The 24,190-nt window shown below is 37.8% G+C and overlaps 1 long non-coding RNA gene across 1 annotated transcript; it reads left to right on the plus strand.

The window, feature by feature from the left end:
• Positions 1–1,698: 1,698 nt before the first annotated feature.
• On the plus strand, positions 1,699–23,882 carry LOC132116612 (uncharacterized). The gene is made up of 4 exons (XR_009425657.1): positions 1,699–1,804; positions 14,799–14,921; positions 16,221–16,343; positions 23,774–23,882. It is a non-coding gene; the product is annotated as an uncharacterized LOC132116612 (long non-coding RNA).
• The last annotated feature ends 308 nt before the right edge of the window (positions 23,883–24,190 follow it).

Here is a 24,190-nt window from a genome sequence, read left to right on the forward strand (position 1 = left end):
CATGCATTTTAGGTCAAGTCAAGTCAAGTGAAGTCACCTTTATTTATATAGCGCTTTAAACAAAAAGGACTGTGTCAAAGCAACTGAACATCATTAATTATGAAAACAGTGTGTCAATAATGCAAAATGATAGTTAAAGGCAGTTAATCATTGAATTCAGTGATGTCATCTCTGTTCAGTTAAATAGTGTCTGTGCATTTATTTGCAATCAAGTCAACGATATCGCTATAAATGAAGTGACCCCAACTAAGCAAGCCAGAGGCGACAGCGGCAAGGAACTGAAACTCCATCGGTGACAGAATGGAGAAAAAATCCTTGGGAGAAACCAGGTTCAGTTGGGGGGCCAGTTCTCCTCTGACCAGACGAAACCAGTAGTTCAATTCCAGACTGCAGCAAAGTCAGATTGGGTGTTCTTGCTCTGTCCAAGCAATAAATTAATGTCTTTGAATGAGTGCATTTCATTCTTCAACCAATCAGTTAATGTCAGAGCGACCCATTTCAGGAGCTGACAATTAAAAAACAAAGAATCAGTCAAGTCTATAGAAATACATCGTTATATTTAGAAGTAAATCCGCATATTATAATAAAGTTATTCTAACATCCTGTGTTTCTGCTGCTTCATCAAAGTCTAATATAATTTAGTGTGATGGCAACATGTTGCCATGTAGTAAGACAACATCTGTGTTACAAACTGTATTGCTATTGTAGGAATACCGATGCAACATTGCTGTAATACAAACCAATACAGATTTAGTAAAATAAAAGATGTAAACCCAGACTCAAATTAGTTAATTGGCAGTCCAAGGGGGAAAAAAATCTTTTTACTATATTTATCTATGTAATTAATTTAGGTGAACCACCATTTTAAAAACTCTGGGGGACTTAAATATTACTGAATCCCAGGAATGGCCCATATAAATCTGAGCATCTCCTCACAGAAGAGACTGAGCACTGTTTGTGCAGAGATTGTACAGTTAGGAAATGGCCCCTGATTGGTCCTCACGGGGGTCAAAATCTTGGTTTCCATTATCCTTCTGCATGCATTTTGTATTATTTAAATTGTGACTTGTCAAAGTGACTTATTTTTTGCTCTGAGATCTACTAGTAAAAACAATAATGGCATTAATGTCAATAATGTCATTAACCCCCTGAGGGTTTTCTGAAGCATCTCCTTTCACTGAATAGTTTAAAATGTCCTGTATCACACCCTGGCATAACCACACAGAAGAGACGCAGCACAGGTGTTTGTCCATCTGATTCTGACGTTTGACAAATTTAAAGTCTTAGTTTGATTTGATCAGTGCTCATGGAGGTCAAAGTTCTCTTGCTTTCTATTATATATGTGCATACATCTGGTAAGTACATCTGTAATTAAAAGTGATATGACTTTCATGGCTTGTTCATTTGCTTTAATTCACATTGTATGACTTTTTGTTCATTTTAAAGTGTGAGACTAATTAAGTGTTTAGATTTAAACAGGAAGATAAAAACAATCAAACCTGCATTTGATAAATTACAATAGACAGGTTGCTAACTGTACTATTTACAGTAGACGGCCATGTGTTTTGAGATATTGAGATAAACATATTATTCATGGCCTCTGAGCAAATGTGTTACAACAGTCACCTGTATTTGCCTGGCAATGCAATAAAAACCCAATGTTTTGTATGTTTGGTTACAGATCCCTCTATACGCAATTTCACTGTTACGACACAGCCTAATAAGACAACAGAAAACTCCATTACGGCAGGGAAAAACTCTTCCGGAGAAGCAGCCACAACCAGTTACCCAAAAATAACTCCAGGTAAAGTTTCCAGACCTCCAGAAGCAATCTGTAACATCATGTAACATGAAATCATAACTACAGTTCATAATCCAATATTCCAAGTTGAGGAGCTCTTATGTTGAGTGTATAAAATGGTAGAGTGAGGACTGTGTATTTTTTTCTGTGAAACTAAAGTTAAATGAGATCAGAATGGTAATCATAGTTTTAGTGACAATATGACATAAATTATAAACCAAGTATGAAAAAACATGAAAGGATGCTATCAGTATTTTTACTGTAAATGAAATGTTTGTTGTAGCATGAATTGTTTAGCTCAACACCATCATCTTAAAAACCTTTTCACACTGCGCTTTTACTTTGAGCTATGAAACTTTGCCCCGGAGAAGGACTTAGCATCGATTCTGCTGTTAACACCGCATCAAACCTTTTTAGGTGAAATCCATTATGTAGCTTAATCTAGTTTTGTCTTTCTACCAGTCAGTGATATTCAATTCAATTCAATTCGAGTTTATTTGTATAGTGCTTTTTACGATAGAAAATCATTACAAAGCAACTTTACAGAAAACTAAGTTTCTACAATATTTAGTAGTAGCTTATAAGTGGTGATTGTCAGTTTGTGTCCGTATGACAGGAATTTTAAGAAAAAATTAATGCAAGACGTAGTCAGCCAGATGATGAACATTATTAACAGCAATTATTATATGATGCAGTCACACTTGTAGCAATATTTGTTAGTTCTGTTGTTGATTCAGGGTTAGCATCATCTGAGGTCCTCTGAGGGTCAGCATCATCTCTTCTCAGGTGTTCTGGATCCAGACTGGAGCTTGTGTAAATCCTAGTTACCAAAACAGAGAAACAAATAGAGACATCATTAGCATAGCTGTTGTTCCAACAAAGTAAAATTAATTAGTTTAACCCAAGCTAAAGAATAAGAATGTGCATTTGATTAGATACAACTGCAGTCACAAATTAAGAGATGCATTATTCAAATGCTTGATGAAAGAGATGCGTTTTTAATTTAGATTTAAACAGAGAGAGTGTGTCTGAACCCTGAACATTATCAGGAAGGCTATTCCAGAGTTTGGGAGCTCTGAAAGAAAACAGTGTTTGTTATAGGAACACCTGCAACTTGATGGACAGAACCGCACGTTTGTATTTCAGCGTTGCTGTTAATGTTATGGTTATTTTAGCAAATAGTTTGCTCCATAAATTCAGTTCAACAGCCTTACGTTGAAAAGGGTAGATTTTATCACTCAATGGAAATGTGGTTTTATTAACAAAGTTCGGGAGGAGCACGATCAGATAATCATCCAATTTGGCACAGTCAAGTCAAGTCAAGTCACCTTTATTTATATTGCGCTTTAAACAAAATACATTGCGTCAAAGCAACTGAACAACATTCATTAGGAAAACAGTGTGTCAATAATGCAAAATGATAGTTAGAGGCAGTTCATCATCGAATTCAGTGATGTCATCTCTGATCAGTTAAATAGTGTCTGTGCATTTATTTGCAATCAAGTCAACGATATCGCTGTAGATGAAGTGACCCCAACTAAGCAAGCCAGTGGCGACAGCGGCAAGGAACCGAAACTCCATCGGTGACAGAATGGAGAAAAAAACCTTGGGAGAAACCAGGCTCAGTTGGGGGGCCAGTTCTCCTCTGACCAGACGAAACCAGTAGTTCAATTCCAGGCTGCAGCAAAGTCAGATTGTGCAGAAGAATCATCTGTTTCCTGTGGTCTTGTCCTGGTGGTCCTCTGAGACAAGATCTTTACAGGGGATCTGTATCTGGGGCTCTAGTTGTCCTGGTCTCCGCTGTCTTTCAGGGCAATAGAGGTCCTTTCTATGTGCTGATCCACCATCTGGTCTGGATACGTACTGGATCCGGGTGACTGCAGTGACCCTCTGATCTGGATACAGACTGGATCTGGTGGCTACGGTGACCTCGGAATAAGAGAGAAACAGACAAATATTAGCGTAGATGCCATTCTTCTAATTATGTAGCAAGTACATAGGGTGTTATGGGAAGTGTTTCCGGTTCCGGTTTACCTAATTAATGCAGCCTAAAAATCCTTTAACGGATTTGGATATTAAAAGCATATTAGTATTTTATGTGTAAGCCAGGTTAAAATTATGGGTCTTTAATCCAGATTTAAACTGCAAGAGTGTGTCTGCCTCCCGAACAATGTTAGGTAGGTTATTCCAGAGTTTAGGCGCCAAATAGGAAAAGGATCTGCCTCCCGCAGTTGATTTTGATATTCTAGGTATTATCAAATTACCTGAGTTTTGAGAACGTAGCAGACGTAGAGGATTATAATGTAAAAGGAGCTCATTCAAATACTGAGGTGCTAAACCATTCAGGGCTTTATAAGTAATAAGCAATATTTTAACATCTATACGATGTTTGATAGGGAGCCAGTGCAGTGTTGACAGGACCGGGCTAATATGGTCATACTTCCTGGTTCTAGTTCTAGTTTGTTTACTAAGCGTGCAGAACCACCCAATAAAGCATTACAATAATCTCACCTTGAGGTCATAAATGCATGAATTAACATTTCTGCATTTGACATTGAGAGCATAGGCCGTAATTTAGATATATCTTTGAGATGGAAAAATGCAGTTTTACAAATGCTAGAAACGTGGCTTTCTAAGGAAAGATTGCGATCAAATAGCACACCTAGGTTCCTAACTGATGACGAAGAATTGACAGAGCAAACATCAAGTCTTAGACAGTGTTCTAGGTTATTACAAGCGGAGTTTTTAGGTCCTATATTTAACACCTCTGTTTTTTCAGAATTTAGCAGTAAGAAATTACTCGTCATCCAGTTTTTTATATTGACTATGCATTCCATTAGTTTTTCAAATTGGTGTGTTTCACCGGGCCTCGAAGAAATATAGAGCTGAGTATCATCAGCATAACAGTGAAAGCTAACACCATGTTTCCTGATGATATCTCCCAAGGGTAACATATAAAATGTGAAGAGTAGCGGGCCTAGTACTGAGCCTTGAGGTACTTCATACTGTACTTGTGATCCAGAGGTGGGTAGTAACGAGTTACATTTACTTCGTTACATTTACTTGAGTAATTTTTGGGGGTAACTAATTCTTTTCGGAGTATATTTAAAGATGGGTACTTTATACTCTTACTTGAGTAAATTTTTGGGGAAAAATCTGTACTTTTACTTCGTTACTGTGGGCGACGCTCCTCTCGTTACTTTATCTTAATGCAATAAATGTTATAAATGCTTCAGTTTATTCCAAACGCGCCGTCTACTTTTCTCTGGGCAATGAGTGATGCCCATTCGTGAATGATTCATTCTTTTGAGTCAATTCTGTTCAAAGGCTTGATCAAACCAATTGGCAAACGAGTGAATTGGTTCATGAATCAGTTTGAATGAGTCGTTCAGTTCCCTGCCGCACGCGCTGAGCGTCTGAAGTGGTTCACTCAGAGTTGTAACGTTTAAGATCATCAGCAGCGTTGAAAACGTGGCTGGAACTGCACTGAATTGAAAGCAAATCTGCAAAGGCTATTATTCGTTTGCGATAGAGATCCTTATTAGAGGAACACCACGTGTGCTGTCTACTGTTTAACAGGTAATAACTTGGGCTACATTCGATTACAGTACACGATACTGTGACATTAGTTTGTTGTACGTGTGGCTTATAACAGAGGGGAGTCAAGTTAAATGCAGCTTCCAAAAGACAAAAAATAGCCGATTAAGATTTTATTAATTTTAATACATATCATCAGCTGCTAAATTCAGATCTATGATTGCTTGCTGGCGCTGAGCCAGAGGTAGATGTGTTTATACAGCGCTGCGCATTATAACCAATCACACATGATTCTTTTGAGCTTATTAAAGCATTGGCCAATCAGAGGTGTTCCGATGAGTCATCGCTGAAATGCCGGTGCTTCCTTCACTCGCTCACTGACTGAATACCTCTTTCTGGCGAATTCTCTCGTCAGAAACAACAAAGTGCAGATGTGTGTACGAATCTTTAATTAAGATATTGATTTCACAGTGTTAACAGTTTCAGTGATTTAATGGGAGTTTCTGAGAGTGATTGAAATCTAGACTGTCAGTGAAATGATCTTTAATAATGTAAATGTTATTTGCTCTCTTTCTGAACAATGAAAGATTAGTAGCAATATTTATATCACATTAACTTTCAATGTTAAATTCTCATTTAATATAAAGTCAGTCGTATTAAAAATATGTTATGGCATGACACCTATATCTGTTACTTAAGTAAACAGACAGGGTTTTATAATAAATTACATAAATTGGAGTAAAGGCTGATGAAATATATACATTTATACACGCACACATACATTACATACATTTTATCTATATATCTAAATAAAAATAGGCGCAGTATATATGACCAAAAGTAACTAGTAACTAACTACTTGAGTAGATTTTTTATCCGATACTCTTTTACTCGTACTCAAGTAACTATTCAAGACTAGTACTTTTACTTTTACTTGAGTAAATATTTCTAGAAGTACTTTTACTTTTACTTGAGTACAGTTTTTGGGTACTCTACCCACCTCTGTTGTGATCGATATGATACATCTTCATTCACTGCTACGAACTGATGGCGGTCATATATGTACGATTTAAACCATGCAAATGCACTTCCATTAATGCCAACAAAGGGTTCAAGTCTATGCAAAAGAATGTTGTGGTCAATTGTGTCAAATACAGCACTAAGATCCAATAAAACTAAAAGAGAGATACACCCACGATCAGATGATAAGAGCAGATCATTTGTAACTCTAAGGAGAGCAGTCTCAGTACTATGATACGGTCTAAATCCTGACTGGAAATCCTCACATATACAATTTTTCTCTAAGAAGGAATATAATTGTGAGGATACCACCTTTTCTAGTATCTTAGACAGAAAAGGGAGATTCGAGTTCTTTGGGGTCAAGTTGTGTTTTTTTGATGAGAGGCTTAATAACAGCCAGTTTGAAGGTTTTGGGGTCATATCCTAATGACAATGAGGAATTAATAATAGTCAGAAGAGGATCTATGACTTCTGGAAGCACCTCTTTTAGGAGCTTAGATGGTATAGGGTCTAACATACATGTTGTTGGTTTAGATGATTTAACACGTTTATACAATTCTTCCTCTCCTATAGTAGAGAATGAGTGGAACTGTTCCTTAGGGGGTCTATAGTGCACTGTCTGATGTGATACTGTAGCTGACGGCTGAATGGTTGCAATTTTATCTTTAATAGTATCGATTTTCGATGTAAAGTAGTTCATAAAGTCATTACTGCTGTGGTGTTGGGAAATGTCAACACTTCTTGACGCTTTATTTTTCGTTAATTTAGCCACTGTATTGAAAAAATACCTGGGGTTATGTTTGTTTTCTTCTTAAAGAGAAGAAAAGTAATCGGATCTATCAGTTTTTAATGCTTTTCTGTAGGATAAGGTTACTTTCCCACCAAGCAATACGAAATACCTCTAGTTTTGTTTTCCTCCAGTTGCGCTCCATTTTTCGGGCTGCTCTCTTTAGGGTGCGAGTATGCTCATTATACCATGGTGTCAAACTGTTTTCCTTAACCTTCCTTAACCCTTGTGGATTGTTCAACTTCACTACCCTTTCAAGTTGTTCGGGATGAAAACATCCACTCAATTAAACTGCTGTAAAAATGTATCAGATTCATATTTTTTTTTCTATTTTTTTTGCATAAATCTGTTAATCAACCTCAGTCCTGATCAAAACTACCAAATGTTTTTAAAAAAAAATCCAAGATTTTAACTCTTTAATTGCCAAGTTCATAAATGATGTCACTGATTTGGGGGGAAAAAACACACAAAATGACTTATTGTCAATATAAAAGTAATTGTGGCTGGATTTTTTTTTACTTTTTATAACAGTCTTGGGCATGTCAAAGATTACTAGCAACATTGGCTTTGATGCATTTTTAGTTTTTGTGCAGCATTAGATTTAATTTTTTCTCCCTAATTTGTTGTTGGTGGCGTTTTTGCCCCATTGACTTCCATTATAACGACATTTTTTGATTGCAAAGCCATGACACCATGTAATCATGCATTCTTGATTGTTTGTGGTTTTCCCTTTTGGGAAGAGGTAAAATTAGTTAATTTTACAGTTGATCACTAGGTGGGACCATTAACCCTTTAGATAGGCCTGTGCAAAAAAAGGCTTAGTTTCTGGCTTGTATATGGAGTTATATGGAGTATAACAGCAAATTATAGTGTTTGTGTGTGTGTGAGATTCTTGATTGTTGGTGGTTTTCCCTGTTGGGAAGAGGTAACATTTGTTATTTTTACAGTTGATCACTAGGTGGGACCATTAACCATTTAGATAGGCCTGTGCAAAAAAAGCTTAGTTTCTGACTTGTATATGAAGCTATATGGAGTATAACAGCATATTATATTGAGTGTGTATGTGTGTGTGTGTGAGAAAGAGAGAGAGAGTGTGTGTGAGAGAGACCTTTACGCACTTACCTTGATGTATTTCAGAAAATCACAATGTACACCTCAGCTCTTAGAACTACATGGAGTAAACAAAAGTGTATTCATGCACCTACTGCCTTTTAATGGTGGTGAAAGTATTCAGTTGTTAATTGATGACGTAAAAAGCGCTGTTTCCGGGTCCAGGCCTCAACTCGCTTCACTTGAGAATATGACCTCAGCAGTCGTTTATGAACACTGTTTATTCATATTGATAATTTAAGTTAAACGCTTTCAAACTTACGATATACACTACAGTCTCCATGCTCACAGCGTCCCAAACACAAATAATTTTTATATATATATTTTTTATATTTTCATTGTCTGGCTATCTGGTACTTCGGTATGGAGTTAAAGGTTAATATTATAACTTTTTCGCTAGTATTCTATCACATTGTGAGTTTATATTAGCACCTTTTTTTGTTTTCTCGTGGTAACTGATAGAGCGTTTGGACACGGAAGCGCTGCTATGTGACGTCAGACTTAACAAGCGAATAGACTAAACAAAAGCAAAGTACGTGGATTTAAACACTTGCATGCCATCCTGCTGGATATTTAATGGTGAGAAGAGCAGCAAGCAACACGAGAAAGGGCTTGACTTGTACCAAAGTTTTAGAAATGATTATGTAACATGACCCCTGAGATTTTTTCATGAGATTTTTTTACAGGATTTTAAGGTTTTAAACTGGCTTTACCATCAAGAAAAGAGGAGCATTTCACATATAGGCCATCTGTACTTTTCACCATCAAAAGGCACCAGGTGCATAAACACACTTCTTTTTTTATTGTTTAATCCATGTCGTTCTGAGAGCATGAGGTGCATATTTTGATTTTTTTCAGATACTGTACATCAAGGTAAGTGCACAAAGGTCTCTCTCACACCCTCTCTCTCTCTCTCTCTCTATCACACACACACACTATAATTTGCTATTATACTCCATATAACTCCATACAAGCCAGAAACTAAGCCTTTTTTTGCACAGGCCTATCTAAAGGGTTAATGGTCCCACCTAGTGATCAACTGTAAAAAATAACAAATGTTACCTCTTCCCAACAGGGAAAACCACCAACAATCAAGAATCTCACACACACACAAACACTATAATTTGCTGTTATACTCCATATAACTACATATACAAGCCAGAAACCAAGCCTTTTTTTTGCACAGGCCTATTTAAAGGGTTAATGGTCCCACCTAGTGATCAACTGTAAAAATAAAAATTTTACCTCTCCCCAAAAGGGAAAACCACAAAAAATCAAGAATGCATGATTATATGGTGTCATGGCTTTGCAATCAAAAAATGTCATTATAATGGAACTCAACGGGGCAAAAACAGCCACCAACAACAAATTAGGGAGAAAAAATTCAAATCCAATGCTGCACAAAAACTAATAATGCATCAAAGCCAATCTTGTTACTAATCTTTGACATGCCCAAGACTGTGATAAAAGGTAAAAAAATATCCAGTCCACAATCACTTTTTATATTGAAAATATGTAATTTTGTGTGTTTTTATTCCCAAATCAGTGACATCATTTATGAACTTGGTAATTAAAAAGTTAAAATCTTGGAATTGTTTTTTAAATTTGGTAGTTTTGATCAGGACGGAGGTTAAATAATAGATTTATGCAAAAAAAAATTAAAAAAATATTTATCTGATACATTTTTACAGCAGTTTAATTTAGTGGATGTTTTCATCGAACATCCCGAAAGGGTAGTGATTTTGCCCAAAGTGTACGGTTGAGTTTTTGAAAAATTTCAAAGCATTTTCCCAAAATATGGGTCAAAATAAGATTTGTCACCAAAAATCATTACATTAGCTCAAACACAGAGAAAGTTGTGGCCAAAATAAGACTCAACTTTACCTCCTAGTGGACAAAAACGTCCCCAACAACGCACAAGGGTTAAGCGTAAAGGAGCAACTTTATTTAAAGTGCTAGAAAAGAGAGTCCATAGTTTCTGTTACATCATCAAGTTGTTCTAAGGTTTGGATATGCTAAGGAATTTGGATACATCAGGAAGATAACTTAAAAAGCAGTCTTTTGTGGTAGAAGTGATGATTCTTCCATAATTGTAACAAAAAGTAGAATTTACAATTTTGGCTATATGAAGTTTGCACAGTACTAAATAATGATCTGAGATATCATCACTTGGCTGAATAATTTCAACACTATCAACATCAATTTCATGTGAGTATGATTTTGACAATGAGTAGGTCCTGAAACGTGTTGTCTAACACCAATAGGGTTCAGAATGTCTATAAATGCTGATCCCAATGCATCTTTTTCATTATCAACATGGATATTAAAATCACCAACTATTAAAACTGTATCTGCAGCCAGAACTAACTCGGATGTAAAATCACCAAACTCTTTAATAAAGTCTGTATGTTGCCCTGGTGGCCTGTATACAGTAGCCAGTACAAACATAACAGGTGATTTATCATTTACATTTGTTTCTCTGGATAATGTTATATGAAGCACCATTACTTCAAACGAGTTATACTTAAAGCCTGCCCTCTGAGAAATCCTGGAAACGTTGTTATAAATTGAAGCAACACCTCCCCCTTTGCCTTTTAGACGCGGCTCATGCTTATAACAGTAATCTTGGGGGGTGGACTCATTTAAAATAATGTAATCATCAGGTTTTAGCCAGTTTTCTGTCAAACAGAGTACATGTATATTATGATCTGTGATCATATTATTTACAAAAAGTGTTTTCGTAGAAAGGGATCTGATATTCAATAAGCCAAGCTTGATCATTTGTTTATCCATATTGCTTCTGTTTTTTATTTGTTGAACCTCATTAAATTGTTAATCTTAACTTGGTTTGGAGGTTTTTTGTATTTTCTAGTTCGGGGAACAGTCTCTACAGTGTGATATCTAGGTGAAAAAGTCTCTATGTGCTGAGAATTAACTGACCTCTGTGATGTCTGTGACGGGAGGCAGCTAGCAGACGGTCGGTTTAGCCAGTCTGTCTGCTTCCTGACCTGGGCCCCAGTTAGTCAAGTATAAACACTAAGACTATTTGCCATATTTCTAGAGAGAAGAGTGGCGCCACCCCAGGAGGGATGAAGACCATCTCTTTTCAACAGGTCAGGTCTGCCCCAAAAGCTCGTCCAATTGTCTATGAAAGCTATGTTATTCTGTGGGCACCACTTAGACATCCAGCCATTGAGTGATGACAATCTGCTATGCATCTCATCACCCACGGTAAGCAGGGAAGGGACCAGAGCATATTACAGTGTCTGACATTGTGCTTGCAAGTTCACACACCTCTTTAATGTTATTTTTAGTGATCTCCGACTGGCGAAGTCGAACATCATTAGCGCCGGCATGAATAACATCTTACTGTATTTACGTTTAGCATTAGCCAGCACTTTTAAATTTGCCAAGATGTCAGGCGCTCTGGCTCCTTGTAAACATTTGACTATGGTGGCTGGTGTCTCTATATTCACGTTCCGTACAATAGAATAACCAATAACTAGAGCACTTTCATCAGGTTTCTCAGTGGGTGCATCACTGAGTGGGGAGAACCTGTTTAATGTTTTGATCAGAACAGAAGAGCAGTGTTTTGACCCACGACTACGCTGCCTCACCATCACCCAGTTGCCCTGCTGCAGGGGCTCTGTTTCCGGAACCGAAAAATGTACAGGAATCCCTGAGCTAGACGCATCCAAAGCCGTATCTAGAGCCCTAACATTCTTACTGTCCTCAATTAAAGTTTCGATGCGTGTCTCTAATTCTGAAATCTTCTCTGTCAGCCTAACTATTTCCCTGCATTTATCACATGTGAATCCCTCATCAGCGACAGAGATAGATAAACTGTACATGTGGCACGAGGTGCAAATAACAATAGCAGGAGAAGCCATTACTCACCGTGCTTGATGAAATATTCTTACTGCGATTGTTTGATGAACTTGTGAAAAACACTTAAAAAAACAGAGAGTGATAGTAAGATAAAGATTCTAGAGAAAAAATAAAATAAAAACAGCTACACGAAGCTACGGGGTGGAGGAGGGATGCTGATAAACAGTCCTGCTGATAAACAGTTGCATCTTGTTTAGCTAATCATCTTAACTAGCACACAAGCGTATATATATCCAGTCTTCCTACCTCCTGTCCCACGACAGTTTTTTGGCATCCCTCCTCCACCCCAACTCCTCACTTCTAATCTATTTATCCCAAATTAGGGATAGGGTGAGTTATTTGGGTTCGGGCTATGCTCCGGGCCCGGACCCCTCCCCCAGGACAGCATGCCAAAAAATGCTTCTATTCGCCTTCAGATTAGATGTAAGGGTGAACTCGTGAATCTACACATGCATTTTAGGTCAAGTCAAGTCAAGTGAAGTCACCTTTATTTATATAGCACTTTATACAAAAGGATTCATCATTGAATTCATTGATATCAGCTCAGTTCAGTTTAAATAGTTTCTGTGCAATCAAGTAAATGATATCGCTGTAGATGAAGTGACCCCAACTAAGCAAGCCAGAGGTGACAGCGGCAAGGAACCGAAACTCCATCGGTGACAGAAAGGAGAAAAAAACCTTGGGAGAAACCAGGCTCAATGTGGGGGCCACTTCTCCTCTGACCAGACGAAACCAGCAGTTCAATTCCACGCTGCAGCAAAGTCAGATTGGGTATTCTTGCTCTGTCCAAGCAATAAATTAATGTCTCTGAATGAGTGCATTTCATTCTTCAACCAATCAGTTAATGTCAGAGCGGCCCATTTCAGGAGCTGACAATAATAAAAAAAGGACAGTCAAGGCTATAGAAATACATAATTATATTTAGAAGTAAATCTGGATTTACTGGGAGAGCACAGCTATAGAGCGATGCCCCGGGTGGAACAGACGCTCATGAGCTATCTGTCCCCCGGTGCTGCATTGTCTCTGAAGGCTCCGGCATTGCCCTCCAAGCCGCTCAGAACAACATCGTCTTTGGTGGGCGAAGGGTATGCAGTTGCAGGTCTGGCTAGTGCGTGTCTGCACACCATGGCGGTATTACAGGGTTACCAATACCAAAAGGGTACCATAATCGAGTACTTCCCTACGGCCTTGCACTCTCACCCCGCACATTCACAGAATCTGTAGACGCGGCTCTGGTTCCCCTGCGCATGCAGGGCATCCGCATTCTCAACTATATCGACAATTGGTTGATTTTAGCTCAGTCAGAGCAGGTTGCGGCTCGGCATCGAGATGTCATTCTCGCACATATGGGGGAGCTGGGTTTGAGACTGAACGCCAAGAAGAGTGTACTTTCTCCGGTTCAGAGAACCACCTATGTAGGCGTAGTATGGTATTCGACCGCGATGCAGGCACGATTGTCCCATGCTCGTATCGAGTCGATCCTCATCTCAGTCGAGAGAGTCAGAGAAGGTCAGTCACTCACTGTCAAACAATTTCAAAGATTGTTGGGTCTGATGGCAGCTATCAGTTAATGTCAGGGCGACCCATTTCAGGAGCTGACAATAAAAAAAAGAATCAGTCAAGTCTCTAGAAATACATAGTTATATTTAGAAGTAAATCTGCATAATATAATAAACCCATTCTAACACCCTGTGTTTCCGCTGCTTCGTCAAAGTCTAATATAATTTAGTGTGATGGCAACATGTTGCCATGTAGTAAGACAACATCTGTGTTACAAACTGTATTGCTATTGCAGGAATACCGATGCAACATTGCTGTAATACAAACCAGTAAAGACTAAGTAAAATGAAAGATGTAAACCCAGACTCAAATTAGTTAATTGGCGGTCCAAAGGGGAATACAATTATTTTACTATATTTACCTATGTAATTCATTTTGGTGAACCACCATTTTAAAAACTCTGGGGGACTTAAATATTACTACAAATCTTGGTTTCCGTTATCCTTCTGCACGCATTTTGTATTGTTTAATTTGTGACTTGTCAAAGTGGCTTCTTTTTTGCTCTGAGATCTACTAGTAAAAACAATAATGGCTTTAATGTCAGTAATGTCATTGACCCCCTGAGGGTTTTCTGAAGCACCTCCTTTCACTGAATAGTTTAAAATGTCCCGTATCACACCCTGGCATAACCACACAGAAGAGAAGCAGCACAGGTGTTTGTCCATCTGATTCTGACGTTTGACAAATTTAAAGTCTTAGTTTGATTTGATCAGTGCTCATGCAGGTCAAAGTTCTCTTGCTTTCTATTAAATATGTGCATACATGTGGTAAGTACATCTGTATTTAAAAGTGATATGACTTTCATGGCTTGTTAATTTGCTTTAATTCACATTGTATGACTTTTTGTTCATCTTAAAGTGTGAAAGACTAATTGAGATTATAAATTTACACAGGAAGATAAAAACAATCAAACCTGCATTTAATAAATTACAATAGACAGGTTGCTAACTGTACAATTTACAGTAGACAGCCCTGTGTTTTGAGATATTAAGATAAACATATTCTTCATGGTCTCTGAACAAATGTGTTACAACAGTCACCTGTATTTGCCTGGCAATGCAATAAAAACCCAATGTTTTGTATGTTTGGTTACAGATCCCTCTATACGCAATTTCACTGTTATGACACAGCCTAATAAGACAACAGAAAACTCCAGTACGGGAGGGAAAAACTCTTCGGAAAAAGCAGCCACAACCAGTTACCCAAAAATAACTCCAGGTAAAGTTTCCAGACCTCCAGAAGCAATCTGTAACATCATGTGACATGAAATCATAACTACAGTTAATAATCCAATATTCCAAGTTAAGGAGCTCTTATGTTGAGTGTATAAAATGGTAGTGTGGGGGTAAACCCCCCCCCCCCCCCCCACACACACACACACACACACACCATGAGGACTGTGTAATTTTTTCTATGAAACTAAAGTTAAATGTGATCAGAAAAGTTATTATAGTTTTAGTCACAATGTGACATATATTATAAACCAAGTATGAAATAAAACATGAAAGGATGCTATCAGTATTTTTACTGTAAATGAAATGTTTGTTGTAGCATGAATTGTTTAGCTCAACACCATCATCTTAAAAACCTTTTCACACTTCGCTTTTACTTTGAGCTATGAAACTTTGCCCCGGAGAAGGACTTAGCATCGATTCTGCTGTTAACACCATGTAATTCATTTTGGTGGACAACCATTTTAAAAACTCTGGGGGACTTAAATATTACTTAATCCCAGGAATGGCCCATATAAATCTGAACATCTCCTCACAGAAAAGACTGAGCAGTGTCCGTGCAGAGATTGGACAGTTAGGAAATGGCCCCTGATTGGTCCTCATGGGGGTCCAAATCTTGGTTTCCATTATCCTTCTGCATGTATTTTGCATTATTTAATTTGTTACTTGTCAAAGTGACTTATTTTTTGCTCTGAAATCTACTAGTAAAACAATAATGGCATTAATGTCAATAATGTCATTAACCCCCTGAGGGTTTTCTGAAGCACCTCCTTTCACTGAATAGTTTAAAATGTCCTGTATCACACCCTGGCATAACCACACAGAAGAGACGCAGCACATGTGTTTGTCCATCTGATTCTGACGTTTGACAAATCTAAAGTCTTAGTTCGATTTGATCAGTGCTCATGGAGGTCAAAGTTCTCTTGCTTTCTATTATATATGTGCATACATCTGGTAAGTACATCTGTAATTAAAAGTGATATGACTTTCATGGCTTGTTCATTTGCTTTAATTCACATTGTATGACTTTTTGTTCATTTTAAAGTGTGAAACAGAGTAATTAAGTTTTTTAAATTTACACAGTAAGATAAAAACAATCAACCCTGCATTTGATAAATTACAATAGACAGGTTGCTAACTGTACTATTTACAGTAGACGGCCATGTGTTTTGAGATATTAAGATAAACATATTCTTCATGGCCTCTGGACAAATGTGTTACAACAGTCACCTGTATTTGCCTGGCAATGCAATAAAAACCCAATGTTTTGTATGTTTGGTTACAGATCCCTCTATACGCAATTTCACTGTTACGACACAGCCTAATAAGACAACAGAAAACTCCAGTACGGGAGGGAAAAACTCTTCAGAAAAAGCAGCCACAACCAGTTACCCAAAAATACCTCCAGGTAAAGTTTCCAGACCTCCAGAAGCAATCTGTAACATCATGTAACATGAAATTATAACTACAGTTCATAATCCAATATTCCAAGTTGAGGAGCTCAATTGTTGAGTGTATAAAATCGTAGAGTGGAGGAAAACACCAAACCCCCCCCCCCCCCCCCCCCACACACACACACACACACACACACACCATGAGGACTGTGTACTTTTTTCTGTGAAACTAAAGTTAAATGTGATCAGAAAAGTTATTATAGTTTTAGTGACAATATGACATAAATTATAAACCAAGTATGAAATAAAACATGAAAGGATGCTATCAGATTTTTTTACTGTAAATGAAATGTTTGTTGTAGCATGAATTGTTTAGCTCAACACCATCATTTTAAAAACCATTTCGCACTGCGTGTTTACTTTGAGCTATGAAACTTTGCCCCGGAGAAAGACTTAGCATTGATTCTGCTGTTAACACCGCGTCTAACATTTTTAGGTGAAATCCATTATTTAGCCTAATCTAGTTTTGTGTTTCTACCAGCCAGTGATGATCAAATCAATTAAATTCATTTCACGTTTATTTGTATATCGCTTTTTACAATATAAATCATTACAAAGCAACTTTATAGAAAATTACGTTTCTACAATATTTAGTAGCTTATAAGTGGTGACTGTCAGTTTGTGTGCATGATTAGGAAGTTACTAGCATGTCTGTAGCATGTTTCTAGCATGATTAGTATGCGACTAACAAGTTGCTAGCATGATTAGCATGTTTCTAGCATGATTAACATGTGACTAGCATGTTTCTAGCATGATTAGCATGTTGCTAGCATGTCGCTGACATAATTAGCAAGTGACTAGCCATGTCCCTAGCATGATTAGCAAGTTAGTAGCATGTCGCTAGCATGTTGTTAGCATGATTAGCATGTTTCTAGCATGACTAGAATGCGACTAGCATTTTGCTAGCATGATTTTAGCATGATAAGCATGTTGCTAGCATGTTTCTATTATGATTAGCATGCGACTAGCATGTTGCGAGCATGCTTCTAGCATGATTAAAATGTTGCTAGCATGTTTCTAGCATGAATAGCATGTTGCTAGCATTTTTCTAGCATGACTATCATGCGACTAGCATGTTTCTTGCATGATTTTAGCATGATTAGCATGTTGGTATCATGTTTCTAGCATGATTAGCATTCGACTAGCATGATTAGCATGTTGCTAGAATGTTTATAGCATGATTAGCATGCGACTAGCATGTTGCTATCATGATTTTAGCATGATTAGCATGTTGCTAGCATGTTTCTTACATGATTAGCATGTTGTTAGGATGTCGCTAGCATGTCTCTAGCATGATTAGCATGTTGCTAGCATGTCGCCAGCATATTGCTAGCATGTTTCTAGCATGATTAGCATGCGACTAGCATGTTGCTAGCATGATTTTATCATGATTAGCATGTTGTTAGCATGTTTCTAACATGACTAGCATGCGACTAGCATGTTTCTAGCATGATTAGCATGTTTTTAGCAAGTTTCTAGCATGACTAGCATGCGGCTTGCATGTTGCTAGCATGTTTCTAGCATGATTAGAATGTTTGCTAGCATGTCGCTTGCATGTTTCTAGCATGATTAGCATGTTGCTAGCATGTTTCTAGCATGATTAACATGTTGCTAGCATGTTTCTAGCATGACTAGAATGTGACTAGCATGTTGCTAGCATGATTTTAGCATTATTAGCATGTTGCTAGCATGATTTTAGCATGATTAGCATGTTGCTAGCATGTTTCTAATATGCGACTAGCATGTTGCTAGCATGATTTTAGCATGATTAGCATGAGGCTAGCATGTTTCTAGCATGATTAGCATTCGACTAGCATGTTGCTAGCACGTTTCTAGCATGATTAGCATGTTGCTAGCATGTTTCTAGCATGGTTGGCATGTTGCTAGCATGTCGCTAGCATGTTTCTGTCATGATTAACATGTTGCTAGCATGTTGTTAACAAGTTTTCCAGCATGATTAACATGCGACTAGCATGTTGCTAGCATGATTAGCATGTTGCTAGCATGTCGCTAGCATGTTTCTAGCATGATTAACATACAACTAGCATGTTGCTAGCATGATTAGCATGTTGCTATCATGATTTAAGCATGATTAGCATGTTGTTAGCATGTTTCTAGCATGATAAGCATGCGAATAGCATGTTGCTAGCATTATTTTACCATGATTAGCATGTTGCTAGCATATTTCTAGCATGATTAGCATATTGCTAGCATGTTGCTAGCATGTTTCTAGCAAGATTAGCATGTTTCTAGCATGACTAGCATGCAACTAGCATTTTGCTAACATGATTAGCATGTTGATAGGATGTTTCTACCATGACTAGCATGTGACTAATATGGTGCTAGCATGATTTTACCATGATTAGCATGTTGCTAGCATGTTTCTAGCATTACTAGCATCCGACTAGCATGTTGCTAGCATGATTTTAGCATGATTAGCATGTTGCTAGCATGTCGCTAGCATGTCTTTAGCATGATTAGCACGTTGTTAGCATGTCGTTAACATGTTTCTATCATGATTAATATGCGACTAACATGTTGCTAGCATGATTTTAGATTTATTATCATGTTGCTAGAGACATGTTAGCGACATGCTAATCATGCTAAAATCATGCTAGCAACATGCTAGCAACATGCTAACAACATGATTAGCATGATTAACATGTTGTTAACATTTTTCTAGCATGACTAGCATGTTGCTAGCATGATTTTAGTATGTTTAGCATGTTGCTAGCATGTTTCTAACATGATTAGCATGTTGATAGCATGTTTCTAGCATGACTAGCATGCGACTAGCATGTTGCTAGCATGATTTTAACATGATTAGCATGTTGCTAGCATGTTGCTAGCTTGTTTCTAGCATGACTAGCATACAAATAACAAGTTGCTAGTTTGATTAGCATGTTGCTAGCATGATTTTAGCATGATTAACATGTTGTTCACATTTTTCTAGCATGACTAGCATGTTGCTAGCATGATTTTAGTATGTTTAGCATGTTGCTAGCATGTTTCTAACATGATTAGCATGTTGCTAGCATGTTGCTAGCATGTTTCTAGCATGATTAGCATGTTGCTAGCATGATTTTAGCATGATTAGCATATTATTAGGATAGATAGATAGATAGATAGATAGATAGATAGATAGATAGATAGATAGATAGATAGATAGATAGATAGATAGAAATAGTCAGATAGATAGATAGATAGATAGATAGATAGATAGATAGATAGATAGATAGATAGATAGATAGATAGATTAGATGAGTTTGAATGAGTTTAAATTGATTAGCATCAAAGCTTGATTGAGTCTAATGGGATTTGGAGCTTGGGTCATCTGAACATCCTGTCAATGAAAGTCTATGGGATTTTTATGATTTTTAATATTAATTTTTAAGAAAACCGTAACTCAAACCAGTCTGAAAAGATATTGCACACCAAGTCAGAACAGTATGAAGGTCTGACCCGAGTTTGGAGTATGTAGCTTGAACGGTCTAGGAGGAGTTAGTGTCCAAAAATTTGCGGTCAGAAAAATAATAAGAAGAAGAAGAAGAAGAAGAAGAAGAAGAAGAAGAAGTTTAAATAGGATTTTAGTAAGTTGGCTTTCTCAAGCCAACTTAATTAAGAGATGCATTATTCAAATGCTTGGTGAAAGAGATGCGTTTTTAATCTAGATTCAAACAGAGAGAGTGTGTCTGAACCCCGAACATTATCAGGAAGGCTATTCCAGAGTTTGGGAGCTATGTTTCTGAAAGAAAACGGTGTTTGTTATAGTAACACATGCTACTTGATGGACAGAACCGCACATTTGTATTTCAGCGTTACTGTTAATGTTATGGTTATTTTAGCAAATAGTTTGCTCCATAAATTCAGTTCAACAGCCTTACGTTGAAAAGGGTAGGTTTTATCACTCAACGGTTTTATTAACAAAGTTCGGGAGGAGCACGAATATACAGTCATGGCCAAAAGTTTTGAGAATTACATAAATATTAGTTTTTAAAAAGTTTGCTGCTAAACTGCTTTTAGATCTTTGTTTCAGTTGTTTCTGTGATGTACTGAAATATAATTACAAGCACTTCATACGTTTCAAAGGCTTTTATCGACAATTACATGACATTTATGCAAAGAGTCAGTATTTGCAGTGTTGGCCCTTCTTTTTCAGGACCTCTGCAATTCGACTGGGCATGCTCTCAATCAACTTCTGGGCCAAATCCTGACTGATAGCAACCCATTCTTTCATAATCACTTCTTGGAGTTTGTCAGAATTAGTGGGGTTTTGTTTGTCCACCCGCCTCTTGAGGATTGACCACAAGTTCTCAATGGGATTAAGATCTGGGGAGTTTCCAGGCCATGGACCCAAAATTTCAACATTCTGGTCCCCAAACCACTTTTGCCTTATGGCACAGTGCTCCATCGTGCTGGAAAAAGCATTGTTCTTCACCAAATTGTTGTTGGATTGTTGGAAGAAGTTGCTGTTGGAGGGTGTTTTGGCACCATTCTTTATTCATGGCTGTGCTTTTGGGCAGAATTGTGAGTGAGCCCACTCCCTTGGATGAGAAGCAACCCCACACATGAATGGTGTCAGGATGCTTTACTGTTGGCATGACACAGGACTGATGGTAGCGCTCACCTTTTCTTCTCCGGACAAGCCTTTTTCCAGATGCCCCAAACAATCGGAAAGGGGCTTCATCGGAGAATATGACTTAGCCCCAGTCCTCAGCAGTCCATTCACTATACTTTCTGCAGAAGATCAATCTGTCCCTGATGTTTTTTTTGGAGAGAAGTGGCTTCTTTGCTGCCCTTCTTGACACCAGGCCATCTTCCAAAAGTCTGCGCCTCACTGTGCGTGCAGATGTGCTCACACCTGCCTGCTGCCATTCCTGAGCAAGCTCTGCACTGGTGGCACTCCGATCCCGCAGCTGAATCCTCTTTAGGAGACGATCCTGGCGATTGCTGGACTTTCTTGGACACCCTGAAGCCTTCTTTACAAGAATTAAACCTCTTTCCTTGAAGTTCTTGATGATCCTATAAATTGTTGATTTAGGTGCAATCTTAGTAGCCACAATATCCTTGCCTGTGAAGCCATTTTTATGCAACGCAATGATGGCTGCACGCGTTTCTTTGCAGGTCACCATGGTTAACAATGGAAGAACAATGATTTCAAGCATCACCCTCCTTTTAACATGTCAAGTCTGCCATTCTAACCCAATCAGCCTGACATAATGATGTCCAGCCTTGTGCTCGTCAACATTCTCACCTGAGTTAACAAGCCGATTACTGAAATTATCTCAGAAGGTCCTTTAATGACAGCAATGAAATGCAGTGGAAAGGTTTTTTTTGGGATTAAGTTAATTTTCATGGCAAAGAAGGACTATGCAATTCATCTGATCACTCTTCATAACATTCTGCAGTACATGCAAATTGCTATTATAAAAAATAAAGCAGCAACTTTTCCAATTTCCAATATTTATGTAATTCTCAAAACTTTTGGCCATGACTGTATATATCCAGTCTTCCTGCCTCCTGTCCCACGACAGTTTTTCGGCATCCCTCCTCCACCCCAACTCCTCACTTCTAATCTATTTATCCCAAATTAGGGATAGGGGGAGTTTTTTGTGTTCAGGTTATGCTCCGGGCCCGGACCCCTCCCCCAGGACAGCACGCCAAAATATGCCTACTATTCGCCTTCAGATTAGATGTAAGGGTGAACTCGTGAATCTACACATGCATTTTAGGTCAAGTGAAGTCACCTTTATTTATATAGCACTTTAAACAAAAAGGATTGTGTCCAAGCAACCGAACATCATAAATTAGGAAAACAGTGTGTCAATAATGCAAAATTACAGTTAAAGGCAGTTCATCATTGAATTCAGTGATGTCATCTCTGTTCAGATTAAATAGTGTCTGTGCATTTATTTGCAATCAAGTCAACGATATCGCTGTAGATGAAGTGACCCCAACTAAGCAAGCCAGAGGCGACAGTGGCAAGGAACCGAAACTCGATCGGTGACAGAATGGAGAAAAAAACCTTGGGAGAAACCAGGCTCAGTTGGGGGGCCAGTTCTCCTCTGACCAGACGAAACCAGTAGTTCAATTCCAGGCTGCAGCAAAGTCAGATTGGGTATTCTTGCTCTGTCCAAGCAATAAATTAATGTCTTTGAATGAGTGCATTTCATTCTTCAACCAATCAGTTAATGTCAGAGCGACCCATTTCAGGAGCTGACAATAAAAAAAAAAAAAGAACAGTCAAGGCTATAGAAATACATCATTATATTTAGAAGTAAATCTGCATATTATAATAAAGTTATTCTAACATCCTGTGTTTCTGCTGCTTCATCAAAGTCTAATATAATTTAGTGTGATGGCAACATGCAAGACAGCATCTGTGTTACAAACTGTATTGCTATTGTAAGAATACCGATGCAACATTGCTGCCATACAAACCAATACAGATTTAATAAAATGAAATGTGTAAACCAGACTCAAATTAATTAAGTTAATTGGCAGTCCAGGGGGGGGGGGGGGGTAGTTTTACTATATTTATCTATGTAATTCATTTTGGTGAACCACCATTTTAAAAACTCCGGGGGACTTGAATATTACTGAATCCCAGGAATGGCCCATATAAATCTGAGCGTCTCCTCACAGAAGAGACTGAGCACTGTTTGTGCAGAGATTGTACAGTTAGGAAATGTCCCCTGATTGGTCCTCACGGGGGTCAAAATCTTGGTTTCCATTATCCTTCTGCATGTATTTTGTATTATTTAATTTGTGACTTGTCAAAGTGACTTATTTTTTGCTCTGAGATCTACTAGTAAAAACAATAATGGCATTAATGTCAATAATGTCATTGACCCCCTGAGGGTTTTCTGAAGCACCTCCTTTCACTGAATAGTTTAAAATGTCCTGTATCACACCCTGGCATAATCACACAGAAGAGAAGCAGCACAGGTGTCCATCTGATTCTGACGTTTGACAAATTAAAAGTCTTAGTTTGATTTGATCAGTGCTCATGGAGGTCAAAGTTATCTTGTTTTGTATTATATATGTGCATACATGTGGTAAGTACATATGTAATTAAAAGTGATTTGACTTTCATGGCTTGTGCATTTGCTTTAATTCACATTGTATGACTTTTTGTTCATTTTAAAGTCTGAGACTAATTAACTGTTTAAATTTACACAGGAAGATAAAAACAATCAAATCTGCGTTTGATAAATTACAATAGACAGGTTGCTAACTGTACTATTTACAGTAGACGGCCATGTGTTTTGAGATATTAAGATAAACATATTCTTCATGTCCTCTGAGCAAATGTGTTACAACAGTCACCTTTATTTGCCTGGCAATGCAGTAAAAACCTAATGTTTTGTATGTTTGGTTACAGATCCCTCTATACGCAATTTCACTGTTACGACACAGCCTAATAAGACAACAGAAAACTCCAGTACGGGGGGGAAAAACTCTTCAGAAAAAGCAGCCACAACCGGTTACCCAAAAATACCTCCAGGTAAAGTTTCCAGACCTCCAAAAGCAATTTGTAACATCATGTAACATGAAATCATAGCTACAGATCATAATCCAATATTCCAATTTGAGGAGCTCATATGTTGAGTGTATAAAATGGTAGAGTGGGGGGAAACACCCCCCCCCCCCCCACACACACACACACACCATGAGGACTGTGCATTTTTTTCTGTGAAACTAAAGTTAAATGAGATCAGAATGGTTATCATCGTTTTAGTGACAATATGACATAAATTTTAAACCAAGTATGAAAAAACATGAAAGGATGCTATAAGTA

This window comes from Carassius carassius, chromosome 36 (genome assembly GCF_963082965.1).
Source record: "Carassius carassius chromosome 36, fCarCar2.1, whole genome shotgun sequence".
Classification (NCBI taxonomy): domain Eukaryota; kingdom Metazoa; phylum Chordata; class Actinopteri; order Cypriniformes; family Cyprinidae; genus Carassius; species Carassius carassius.